Consider the following 13,369-nt stretch of genomic DNA (forward strand, 5'->3'; position numbering starts at 1 on the left):
GTTACCAGTAGTGACTCCGAAACTGAAAAAAAAAAAAAAAAAAAAAAAGTGAATTCAAGACTCGCTGTGGCAGAGCTGTTCGACCACTCAAGAAACTAGACTTATAGTGGCTCACATCTATGAGTGCAGTGTAAGGCTCTAATTTTTAGAATGTTCTTGTAAGTTTGTGGATGTGTTGCAAAACTGCCTTTTGCAAGGGGGGGGGGGGGGAGAATGTGGAGAAAGCAAGTTATACCTTGTGCGAGGAATCGATTTCCAGCAGAAGAAAGACAATTTTTGTGGGTGCAACCCATTGGATTTCACTCGGACACCGCAGCTACGTAGAAGTGCGTTATCAGTATGGTGTGTCTTGCGACTGTTTGACCATTACTCATCGCTAACCTTACTGTTCATATTCTTGGCTACTGCCTTTTACCTGCTACCTCATCCCAGCTTGTTGATGAGTTTCATACCGTTTCAAGAATTCGAAAATCAAATCTGAGGGTGACGTTCTGAGTGACGTTCTCTTCCGTATTTGTCCATCTCCTTTTTTACATCTTTTTTCTCAATTCCAGATAAATTAATTGCAATAAGACATAATTTCTTCATTAACATAACATCTGAGATTATGTGGAAGATATTCTCCGCACAAAAATTATTATTATGTTTGAGTGTGAATTGTACAGATGATGACAAACGCTCGAAGTCTGACACAGTTGTCTTTAACTCAAATATGAAAAGCAAGTACGGTATTATCCGCGGAGGGGTTGACTGCCGAGTGACGTTGTTAGCGTCTAAGAAGGACATTCCAGGTATCATTAATGAACAAGGGGAGTGTGTATGTGAGGATCTTCAAAAGGCAGAAGTATTCAGTCAGCAGTATGTAAAGATTGTTTGTAACAAGGATAATGTCCAGACAGAGGAGGTGATTAATGATAAAGAAGTATTAACATTTACATATGATAACAATGACATTTGCAATAAGATACAAAATTTGAAAACTAGAAAAGCGGCTGAAATTGATAAGATTTCTGGGTATATACTAAAGACAATGGGTTGGGATATAGTACCATAGGTGAAGTACTTATTTGATTATTGTTTGCAAGGAGGAGCTATACCAAATGAACGGACTGTCGCTATAGTGGCCCCTGTGTGTAAAGGAGAGGGTGATAGACATAAAGCTGAAAATTATAGGCCAGTAAGTTTGACATGCGTTGCATGTAAGCTTTGGGAAGGCATTCTTTCTTAATATATTAGACATGTTTACAAAATAACTGGTTCGATAGAAGGCAGTTCGGCTTTAGGAAAGGTTATTCCACTGAAGCTCAACTTATAGGACTCCAGCAAGATATAGCAGGAGGTCAAATGGACCGTATCGCGATTGACCTGTCTAAAGCATTTGATAGGGTGGATCATAGGAGACTACTGGCAAAAATTAGTGCAATTGGACTAGACAAAAGAGTGAGTGAACGGGTTGCTATATTTCTAGACAATAGATCTCAGAGTAGGCGAAGCTTTATTTGACCCTGTAATAATCAAGAGGGGAATTCCTCAAGGCAGTATTATTGGACCTTTATGTTTTCTTATATGTATAAGTGATATGAGCAAAGAAGTGGAATCAGAGAAAAGGCTTTTTGCGGATGATGTTATTTTGTATAGAGTAATAAATAAGTTACAAGATTGTGAGCAAAATGAACTCAATAATGTTATGAGATAGACAGCAGGAAATGGTATGTTGATAAACGGGGTTAAAAGTCAGGGTGAGTTTCATAAATAGGAAAAGTCCTCTCAGTTTTAATTACTGCGTTGATGCAGTGAAAGTTCCTTATGGGGTGTTAATATAAGGAAAGATCTTCATTGGGGGTAATGACATAAATGGGATTGTAAATAAAGAGTACACATCTCTGCACATGGTTATGAGGGTTTTTAGGGGTTGTAGTTTAAGGATGTAAAGGAGAGGGCATAAACATCTCTGGTAAAACCCCAACTAGAGTATGGTTCCAGAGTACGGGACCCTCACCAGGATTACTTAATTCAGGAACTGGAAAAAATCCAAAGAAAAGCAACTCAATTTGTTCTGGGTGATTCCGACAAAAGAGTAGCGTTACAAAAATGTTGCAAAGTTTGGGCTGGGAAGACTTGGGAGAAAGTAGACGAGCTGCTTGACTAAGTGGTATGTTCCGAGCTGTCAGTGGAGAGACTGCATGGAATGACATTAGTAGACGAAACAGTTTGTGTGGTGTCTTTAAAAGTAGGAAAGTTCACAATATGAACTTAAAGTAGGAATTCAAGAGGACAAATTGGGGCAAATATTCGTTTAAAGGAAGGGAAGTTAGGGATTGGAGTAACTTACCCAGGGAGATGTTCAATAAATATCCGATTTCTTTAAATCATTTAAGAAAAGACTAGGAAAACAACAGATAGGGAATCTGCCACCTGGGCGACTGCCCTAAATGCAGATCAGTATTGAGTGATATTGAATTTGCATGTTAACAGCATCTTTTCGTGATTTGCGATTTCAATAATTGCTAACGTTCATATTATCATATCGTGAAGTCACGAATGGTACAAATACAAGCTTACAACTTCGCGGCCGTGCCGCATTTCGGAGTGTAACTGATATTGTATATTTTACAGATATCTTTGGGATAGTAAGGCTATTAGGAAAATATCAATTAGACTAAGCAGAATACTGTACTGCCATGTATCAATAATGCATTAAATTATCTAGCTGGAGCAGGATTGCTGTTTATCCTTAGGCTCATGAGTAATGTACTCGGGCAAATGAATCGCCATTACTGCAACTTGCATTAAAACATCTGTGTTTGTTTGGATAATGTTCCATAATTGTTAACTTGTAAGTAACTATTCAAGTTGGCAGCATGATTTATCTTACTTAGGTCTGTCATATCTGCTTTTTTGGGAATCAATTTTTATATAATTTATTTTAAATCGAGCTAACTCGGATAGCATTTCGAATGAAGCGGCCTTAATAAAGAGCAGCTCCAGAATTTGCCTGGTGTGAAAATGGGAAACCTCGGAAAGTCATCTTCGAGGCTGACGAGGTGGGGTTCCAACCCGCCATCTCCCAAATACAAGTTTAGAACTACGCGGCCTTGCCACGCAGCAAATTCATTCGGTTTTACTGTACGATGTCAACTATATCTACAATTTTCTTCCAGCTTTACTCTGAATCTTGTAAACAATTTCCTCACGAGATCGCCCACAGCAAAGGTGTTTTTTAATGATTACAGTTCTGACCATTTAAATTGTGTTCGTAATTGACCCTTTCTGTTGACGACGTATCCACCCTCACTACGGTGCCCCAAGTCCTCAACTCGCAAGCTCATCACCGAGAATAATCTAACACCTCTGGTCACACAATATCCGAAAGTAAATTAACGAGCCGATTCAACGATGGAACGTTTGACTCGAGGCACGGCAGATTAATAACCTGTTTACTGCTCATACCCGCTACAAGCCCAGAGATCTACGTGTTATACTTGTCTCTGTGAACAAAGGCCACAAAACAATCAAATTTGAAGCTCATTGCACTTTTTAAATAAGGCCTGTGATGGCGCAGTGAAGCATCACAGCCAATAAACTTGTTAAAGCAGACATACACCACAGCTACAACTCAAAACATTGACCTTAAAGCACGTTTGAAATAACAGAACGTTCACATTTCATTCAATACAAATGATCCAGTACTAAAGGTAACAAACAAACAAACAAACCAACACACTAACACACTCACTCGTGGCGGCTCAGTAACCCATTAAGGGCCTTGACTTGCCAGGATAAATCCTACCCTGACAGATGACCTGCAAATATTGGAGTCTAATATGTGATCAGCGTAAAGATATCCTCAGCCGTATTGCTTGGCTTTCGCGACCAGAGCCGCTGCTTCAGGTGGCCTCACGAGGCTGACTGAACCCCGCTCCAGCCCTAAGTCTAGAATTAAAATCCTTGGACTGACTACGAATCCTATACCACGGGGTTGGCACTTAAGGTCACGGTGAGTGGACAATTCGTTACATACACTATTTTCTAAAAAAAAAAAAGTCAAAGTAGCTCATAGCAAGAATAAAGATATTTACAGGAATGTTTTCAACTAGCTATATGCGAAAACGTTCCGTTGAATCGTATTTACCCTTCACCTTCCATCGTAAAAAGAAGACGAAACAGTACTGTTTCTTTGACATCCACAGAACAGACCATAATGATACAAGACTATCAGCCTTGCTGAGTTAAAATTAAAATGAGAGCAACTGAATCATGAAGTACACAGCTCCTCCAAGATGATCTCCGTGACTTGCAATGAGCCTCGAAACTAATCACTGTAGTTATAACGCACTCCTCCACCGAGCAACAAAAATTTCGTTACATTCCGTACGTTCTAAAATTGTCCGTAAACAAAGATTATTTCCTTTTACTCTCAAGTTAAAAATACTTCATAGTGCACTGTATTTCCACTCCACGGATGACCTGTTGATACCTGGTCGATTGCCAAGCCCATTGACATCAGACTGGAATGCAAATCCGCCTCCCACGAGCGGTTACATCATCGTCTGAACTCCATTTTGACGCGAAGTCAGAACGTGTAACGTAGGGATATCAAATTGTGATACGTGTAGCAACTGGCGTACCTTGGAGTTTTGTATGCGATCTCGCTCTTTCTAATTTCTTCCATTCAGTGGTATGGTTACACAGTAAACTAATTAATGAATAGGGTCAGGTTCTTAAATACGGCCACCAAAGTATATTCGTATATTTTATTCGAAGGTGAAAATGAGTACAAAGACAAATTACAGTGGAAATGAAAGGCACATAACCACTAAATGTTTATTATGTAGGAATTCAAAACAACTGTATTATATATGAATTTACTTTAACTTATTTAGGATCATTGCAAAACGGCCGTATTAGAAGACAGTCTTGTAAAATGGCCGTCTATGGAAAATACTGTTTATGAACACTTTTCACACACAAAATCTTTTACACCATGTGCATCTGCACATTTCTCATGACACCACATACTGCACTTCACACAACAAATCCAGATTTGCCCGTCGTGGTCTTCGCTTAAGAGGCCATCATAATATCCACACCTGTTATCATCAGTGTTTCGTGCTGATCTGTTTTTCGCTTTCGGGTTCATTTTCGCCATGTTCTTTCCTCTTCGTTCTCTTATGTGTGGTGGGGAAGTAAAAATTGTGGCTTTTTGACTTCTGCCTGTATTTTTCTTCCTTGGTACAGAAGGCGTAGGGCATCGTTGCTGCAGCTGCCAGGTTGCTGGCCGTATTACAAAACCATACACTTCCAAATAATTCACGACCTATCTCACAGATAGCAGCACTAATCTACCATAACGAACTACGCTTCTCTTCACTGAAGGCCATGCTTTAACAGGCAATGTTCACCTTTTATAATTTAAAACTCATACTGCTATAGTGAATTATATTTCACGAACACGAAAAATAAAAATGACTTCGTCAGACTTACCTTAAGAATGTGGATGTTATATATTCTCTCGTAGAAAAGCATAAAACAGATATATGACAATAGCCACTCTATGCTATGCGTTTAACATGCTTCTCAGCGTGAGGTCTTAGTGTCACGAACCTCCGCAAGGGGCGCGAGCTAACGCACCCAACTTATCTCCGTACCCACGTTATTGCGTTCCAGTGCGTTTGCATCGAGCATTTATGTGTGTGTCTCTGGTTGTAAAATGATTAATTGTTGTGTTCCTCTCTGTATATCAAAGCAGGAAATCCAAATTCTTCAGGTGTGAGGATTCCTGTTATCCCTCCAAGTAAAGAATTTTGGGAAAATAGGCTTAACGCTATATCAAGGCAAGGATCAAAGGATTCCATCCGATTATTCTCGTGTTTGTAGCCTGAATTTTAGAGAAGTAGATAAAAGATAAAACTAACATAAATATATATTGAAGACAGAGAGCGTGCCTAGTCGGTCTTCGAATTAACCCAATTACCTTCAAACCAGAAAAATAGCTCCACGAAAGACCAGACAGTGACAAGATATTTCTTCGGAAGAAATCTTGATGAAACAAGCTCTTCAACCACAGGAAATATATTGGATGACGAGTACGAAATTCATTTGAACAACGATGTATCAATTCAAGTCAGTATTCCAACGAGTAAGAATGACAGCAGTGATCAGAAAATCAGACATTAGAGGCTCCGATCAAGAATCTGAGACTGCGATAACATGTGATGACTAACCATAATGAGGTTTAAAGACTACGGAGACAATTCGAAGACAACTCAGAAATTGATCGTCTGAATAAAGTAAAGGAAGCGGCCAAATATAAAGGAAAAACGACCGTTTTTAAAAATCAAATCCATAATTTTCGCAAGACAAAATCCGGGCAGTCAGAACAAATCACGCGGTACTATGTGGCGTGGGCAATATTTTTCCAAACGGTTACGTATTTGGCAGGACTCCTGGTCTAGTGTCAGCTCCGTCACAACGTACTCTGGACAGGTAGCCTAAATGGAAAATGTTGACAGTGTTTGTCGGAATTTCTCAATTAGTGAAGGAAAGACTTAGAGTTGAATGTAAAACTCTCACACCAAGAGAGAGGGGTGTAACAGTGATCGCCGATTAAATGGCTAATTAGGTACGGCTCCTCTACGACCGAACCAGTGACAAGTTCGTTTGCGTGTTCAATGTTGAAGGTGTATGCGGTACAGATTTAGTAAAATATCCTGCTCTCCGCGAATAAACTGTTGTGTTTTCTTGTAATCCGACTTTGAAAGAAGTTCTCTAGTCCTGCTGCCTACTTTCTCGTTAAAGGCTTAGAAGTCTCCGATCTATCCCTTTTAGTTCAGAAATTATTACTGTAATGCCTTTCGGCAAAACAATCCAGATTGTGTGTATTTCTATTCACCAGCTGATAAAATACTTACAATGGTTGAATGATGATTTCATCGATTACGTTAAAATAATTCGGTTGGAATCAAAACGTGAAAAACTGAAGTGTCTGACTCATGAGATAGCAGATGCTGTCTCGCTAACTGTGAAATCTACAGTGGAATGTGCGTCCTATCTGTTACAAAATCGGTTCTTTTATGTTCTCACTAGATGATTTTCTGGAGACGGAATAGAAGCTCTATTTAGTTCAGTGAGATTGGGTGGTCGATTTAATAACATGACGAACGCACGTACTGCATTATGTGCTATAAAACGTATCCTAAAATCTGGTCATGAACAAAGGGTCAGCGAAATAGTGATAGGAATCTTTTTGCGTCCACTGCTGGTAAATAACAGTAAATACAGGACTTAAAAGGTGCTCCGTTACTCGTGTCAAGAACATTCTGAAATTTATATGTACCATGCAGCAGTGGGATGATCCTAATATATCTACTGTAACTGGTAAGATTTTATATATTTTACGTTTGTATATCTTGAGCCAAGCTCAAATGTGAAATGTTAGTTTCTGTATGTGCATTATCTTCTCAATTAGTAACATGTTAAGGATTATTTTTCATTTTGTATTGGTGTTACGGACCAACTCTCATTTCACCAACATGTGCTCTGGGTGCGGTAAGTGCTGCCATCTGCAATGTCGCTGTAAACGCAATTCTCGCGGCACAGAGCAGGCAGTGACAATAGCAGACAACTCAACGGAAGCCGAACAAGTATGGCAATGCTTTTAACACACTCTGTCGGGTTCGTCACCAGATAGGAAGGCGGTAGATTTGAAAGAACGAAATATGGCCGTTTTACAAGACTTGACCCGATGTCCTAGCTGCCGTAGTAGTGTCATTGCTAATTTAAGAAAAACAGTCCGTAGCCATTTCAGTTTAGTGAGTCCTGGCCATTAAAATTGCAGTGTCAAGAAGGATGCGAGCTTTCACACCCCGTTTTATTGGGCAGAATGCCTATCGTGTGTAGACTCAGCACGAGCGGCAATGATAGCTGCTACATGGCGCGGTATTAGGAGTAAGAGATTTTTGGATGTCCGTCTGGAGTGTCTCCGCCTATGATGTTTCGATGCCTGTCCAAAAAATATTCGGAATGGCGGGTGCAGTCGTCGTCCGGCCATGGACCACTCATTTTCGATGGCTAGAATGGTAAACGCGCAGCAGTTCATTATGGTGGTCAGCCAGGAACCGTCGGACGATGTGTGCCACATGCGGTCGCGCATTCTTCTGTAGGTACAGAAGGGGGCAACAATAAGCTTCAACAAGTCCGTGATGTGGCGGTTGTTGGTCAGTGTATCAGCGATGCGGACTAGATGTGAGTGGGACTACAATGCCATGGCACCCGATATCATAACTCTACCTGCCGGTGCGGTATGACGGTGCATAATACAGGACTCGGCCAGGAATGCGGCACGGTACAGTCCGACATGGACGTGACCGTTGTCATGCTGCAAGCAGAGACAGGATCCGTCGGAGAAGACGATGACATGGCATTCGTACCTCGAGGACCGACCTTCTACGCGCTAATGTAGCCGCAGGCGCCTGTGGTGAGTTGGTAGTATCAGCCGCAGTAATGGGCACCAGAACGTAGATTGATGTGCCAAATGCTTGAAATCATGTGCTTGATGCGTTTGATGAGGCTGTACGGTCCATAATCGCTGTGAACAACAGATATCTGTCCTCGAGGTCGTTGGTGGGACGGGGCCGTTGGTTTTCTGCACGTCGATGAACCCTTCTTCCCTCGACCCACTGATCCTATATCAGCTTCATTTAGGTTATATTTCTCCAATGCGTCGTTCTTGGTGTTGCATTGTTTCAATGGCTAAGGAGGTGTGGTTGTGTGTGTTTTTTACCTTAAAAAATCTTCAGCCTTTACCAGTTGGGCTATTTGTGTGGATGTTGGAGCTCCTTTGACTTATTTGAGTTTTGGGTGGGAATTTAAAGCTAGATGCTCTTTCGGACGTCACGTGCGTTTTCAGGTTGAAATTCCACGCTAGGATTCACTAAGAATCGAGCCACGTCGTCTGGGTGAAAAGCCAGCAGCTGAGCTACTACGCTGGCACCTCCCCCAACGGCCCCATGAAATATTCCAAATACAACAGTTGCCTGTATTATTAAAATTTCGTTTGAGAGTGGCAGGACTAATTCAGAAATTGTGCAGGAAAAGTAAATATTAAAATTCACTTTTCACTTCAAGTACATTTTGACGCGTTGGCTGCCATTTTAAGGCATCGTTATTTCAATATTAAATCTAGATATATACAGTCTTAACAGTATTTAATAGTCTAAATTCAACCTTTATTTGGAAAAGTAATACTTCGTTCAAATTTTATGTCGAGTCAAACATTAATTCCCTTATTAAGATAACAACTGGATAGTTACAACTGCTTTATTTTTACCTTTGTAGGTTTGAGATAAACATTTCTTTTAACGTTCTATTCGGCCATAATTACGATCATAATGTCCGGCTCCATGGCTAAATGGTTAGCGTGCTGGCCTTTGGTTACAGTGTCCCGGGTTCAGTTCCCGGCAGAGTCGGGAATTTTAACCACCATTGGTTAATTTCGCTGGCACGGGGGCTGGGTGTCGTCTTCATCACCATTTCATCCTCATCCCGACGCGCAGGTCGCCTACGGGTATCAAATCAAAAGACCTGCATCTGGTGAGCCGAACATGTCCTCGGACACTCCCGGCACTAAAAGCCATACGCCATTTCATTTATGAGCATAATAGTTATTTACGCATCTTAATCCGTTGGCAGTACGCAAGAAAATATTTAATTTCTAGTTTGTAAAACTGCAGCCTACGTATCTGGCTGTTTATCTGACAGTCGTAGTACAGGCCCTTAGTCTTTGCTGAACTGAGCCAGTGAGTAGACCGGAAGTACAGGGAAAAGTATATGTGTAAAAGTGCGACAGTATAGGGATGCGATAAGGCGATGGCATAGCCGGGTCAAGTTGACCAAGACAGTGTAAAATGGAATGAAAAAAAAAGAGTAGGCCTTGTAGAATTATTGATGGCGGCAGCCATAGTGGCTATTCTGCTATTCATTGGAGGCGTCGAGATGAGAATCCAGGCCCATTGTCTTGGGAGGACCTGGAGAAAATTACGTTGTGTGCAAACCTTTTCAGGGTGTCCGGTCAAAAAGCATGCTTGAAGAACAGTCTCATCAAAGCAAGGAAATGAGGGACTGTATAACTGAAGAAATGACAGCAAGAAATGAGAGAAGACAAAGAGGAATCAGAAGGACAGGTTTAAGTACTTCCGTTGTGTGATAGAAGAACGAGAAGGGGGGGAGGGGGTACAAGGAAAGCAACATAATTATTTACGGCCTAGAGGAAACTGAGAGTCCACGGTGGAATTGATGAACTCGGTTTTCAAGTTACAGAAAATGTAGGTATTGACTGTGCAGATGATTTGTACAGGATTAGTGGGGAGAAAATCCGTTAGAATTAAGTTTGTCTCGGTACTAATGGCAAGCCAAATTCTGAATAGTGCGCGGAATTTAAAAGGCAGTAAGTTATGGATAAAAAGGGATATGCACATGAAGAGCCTCCATGAATAAAGAATTTTTTGGTTGGAAAACGTGTTAGAGAACTCTTTGGTTTCTCAAAGGTCTGTGTATGGAGCTGTTGGACCAACCTGTAATCTTCCGTAACTTGAAGTATCAAAAACCATAATGCATAGAACTAAGAATTCATTGACAAAACGAAAGGAAGCAATGAAAAGAAAGAAAAAATCTAGAAGATGAAAAGTAAAATTAATAAAACAAGACAACCTAGGACTTAAAGATGTTAGAAGGAAGGAAAAGGACACTAATAGAAAGAAATGAAGCCATTGAATCTATTGACTTGGAATTATGGAATTAAAAAAAAAAACTGAAAAAATGTTGAGTAGTTATATAGTTGTGGTGAAGATCTGTTTGTCAAGAATTATATTCTTTTATACGTGAAGTTTTGCAAAATTATTGATGTATACAGCCATTCCCTACCCAGGATTCTGAAACATTGATTTATACATGCAGGCATATTAATTAAACAGATGAAGCAAGTCTGCTTCTCTCGTTAAAGTATAACTTCAGTTTTCGTCTTAACCAGCCTTTTGGTACTAGTCTTTCATTAAATAAAATTATTTATTTTCTTAATTGCCACTTTTCAACTGTAGATACGGTCAAGAATTTTGGTTTTGTTTTGCTGGCAAGACACCCTACAAAAGCAGTCATCTCACAATCTATAAACAATTGTATAGTAAAATTTGTCGCTGTGTGGGTGGAGGAAGTAGAATACCGGTATATCCACGGTACGCCGTCGTAAGAGGCGATTGAAAGGAAAACCTCTAGGGCTCTCATCTTGGGAGCGAGGATTGGTGACCATGGGTTCCCTAACTGTCTAATATTGCTTCCAGTTAACTTGTGTTAGGCTCCTCACGTTATTATCTGACTTCCCTTGATCAACTCTTGTTGTCCTCTGACGTCAGGTGTTAGGTGTCGAAACCTAGGGTAACTTTCATTGTCACGCCCATTCGTTGACTTCCTCTTATTTTTCTTTTTGCCAAAACTCTCATTCTTCAAAGGGTCAGACCTCTTTCATTTTTCTTCTGATTAGTGATTATAATTAGTATTAGGATGGTTGACCCAATCGACTTCCTCGTAAAACAAGAATCGCCACCATAATCAGTAAAATTAGTTACAACCATTAAGGTATTCCGTTTATTGGTATCCGTTGTCTGTTCTGTTGAACATCACTATGAATATCTGGAATCCAATTTATTTTTGTAATTTTCCTTTGTACAGAAATATGCGATATAGAATTATGATTGGAGTGTTGAGAGACTTTCCCCAGTCCTATCCCATGTTAATTACAATCTAATAAGTTACCAGAGGAATGATGGGCATCAGAGGGTATTGTTGTACACAGTAAGTGCATAGAGCTGATAAAACACTACGTCTTCAGAGCTTAAGTAAAGCTGCATGAGGATTGCGGACTTGTATCGGCACATTTTCGTCCAAGCTGTATCCTCGAAGAGCCTTCATACGGGATGCCTGATTTTACCATTACTTCAGTGGACAACCTTGGCTAGGTTGTTCTGTTGTATAACTGGCTTCGAGTGCAGCCTTGCGTTGTTGAGTTCATGACCGGTTTACGACGCCTAGGAGAGGAAACTTAATAACAGGTAAGTTGTGACTCACATGCCCATTTAAATTGTGGGTAAGGAACGCCTTCCAGATTTGTTTACCAACCTCGTAGTACACAGAACTCTTACAACAACTAGATATTTTTGTACCAGTGCAAGGTCAGACTTGCTTTTACACTGCATTTGTCTCTAATGAGTTCCTGTATAAGGTGGCAGAGTTTAAAAATAACTCTTGTGTTGACTTCCACTATCGCCGTGTTTTATTTATCGCTGTTTTTTTATTATTAAGTTCTCTGCTACTGTTCTTTGATTTGTCATTGCTACTTGGTTGAGTCACTCTTTTAATGCCTTTTGCCAATTAGCCGACCATTGTCCTTTCTATGCCTCTGCTCCATATCATCGTATGATTAATCGAGTATTTGAGGGACTCATGATCGAATTGGGTATCTTTTACACTTCCGATCCCATCGTTACCAAATTTTCATGTCACATTTAAACGCACGTCACATGCTGACGAATTGGTCTTAATGGCAGCGCCTCGGGAAAGACTAGGAATTCAAACAGACTTTGACCGAAGCAGACTTGAGTTCAGCACCCTGCCAGGGTGACAAAGTAGTCGACCTTTAGTAGGTCTACAAGCAAATTCGATGAAATAATAAGTATGTATCAATTATCTGACTATTTTCGATGATATTGAAATATATTCTTGTAATTTCGTAGATGGGAGAAAGTTTATGCTTTTAGTCTTTCAGTAAACTAAGTTACATTTTTCGATTTTCTATTCGGTCAGTTTAGTTTTCAATAAGACGACAGATGTTCAGATACTGTGTGTCTCAGAATATGGCAAATGAATGACTCTCCTACTATACGCGAACCTTTTCTTGAGCCCTGAGCTCCCTAGTGCTGAATCGGTAGACCTCGGTTATCTTCGACATCCATATTGGCAACCTTTGAAACACAAACTATGCATCGCTGTGTGACATCTGGCGTACACTTTACGAACTAGTACTGATGTTGTTTACACAGCAAAGCCAAACTATATAATTCATGCTAGGAACAAGATTCGCATCGAGAAATGTTATATAATGTTAAATAATGCATGTGTGACAGAGTTGTTGGCGTAAGATAATAAATGTTTAGAAAATTCATATCGATCGATCATATTATCGATTCAATTCAGATTTCATTACCATCCAGTTGGCAGTATAACCGGAACCGTCAGCGCTCCCTCCTTACCCCACACCCGGTAAAAATCGGGCTCAAGAAAAAGTTCGCGTATAGTATTTCCTCATGCGTATTTATTTACT

At 40.2% G+C, this 13,369-nt stretch overlaps 1 protein-coding gene across 2 annotated transcripts in view; it reads left to right on the forward strand.

Annotated features, from left to right (window-relative positions):
• Window positions 1-13,369, forward strand: part of LOC136856907 (protein FAM13A) — an 856,533-nt gene that overhangs the window by 46,949 nt on the left and 796,215 nt on the right. The gene's annotated exons all lie outside the window — the stretch shown is intronic.

Source organism: Anabrus simplex, chromosome 1, assembly GCF_040414725.1.
Source record: "Anabrus simplex isolate iqAnaSimp1 chromosome 1, ASM4041472v1, whole genome shotgun sequence".
In the NCBI taxonomy this organism is placed as follows: domain Eukaryota; kingdom Metazoa; phylum Arthropoda; class Insecta; order Orthoptera; family Tettigoniidae; genus Anabrus; species Anabrus simplex.